A 660-nucleotide genomic window follows, 5' to 3' on the forward strand; every position below is an offset into this window, starting at 1 on the left:
TGGGATGAGGATGAGAATAGGATGAGGTTGAGGAAGTGAATTAGGATGAGGATGAGGATGATGATGAGGATGAGGTTAGGATGAGGATGAGGATGATGATAGGGTGAGGATGATAATATGGAAGAGGATGAGGACGAGCATGAGAATGAGGATGAGGATACGAGGAGGATAGGATGAGGACGAGAATGAGGATGAGGATTGGATGAGGACGAGGATGAGGATGAGGATAGGATTAGGACGAGAATGAGGATGAGGATAGGATGTGGATGAGGACGAGGATGAGGAAGTGGATGACGATGAGGATTAGGATGGGATGAGGACGAGCATGACGATGAGGACGAGGATGAGGATAGGATGAGGACGAGGATGAGGATAGGATGAGGATGAGAATATGATGAGGATGAGGATGAGGATAGGATCGGGATGAGGATGAGGATGAGGAAGAGGATAGGATGAGGATGAGGATGAGGATGAGGACGAGGATGAGGACGAGGATGAGGATAAGAGGAGGACGAGAATGAGGATGAGGATGAGGATAAGCAAGAGGACAAGGACGAGGTTGAGGATAAGAGGAGGACGACAATTTGGATGATGATAGGATGAGAATGAGCAAGAGGATGAGGATAAGAGGAGGACGAGAATGAGGATGAGGATGAGGAT

Source organism: Lupinus angustifolius, chromosome LG11 (genome assembly GCF_001865875.1).
Source record: "Lupinus angustifolius cultivar Tanjil chromosome LG11, LupAngTanjil_v1.0, whole genome shotgun sequence".
NCBI lineage: Eukaryota > Viridiplantae > Streptophyta > Magnoliopsida > Fabales > Fabaceae > Lupinus > Lupinus angustifolius.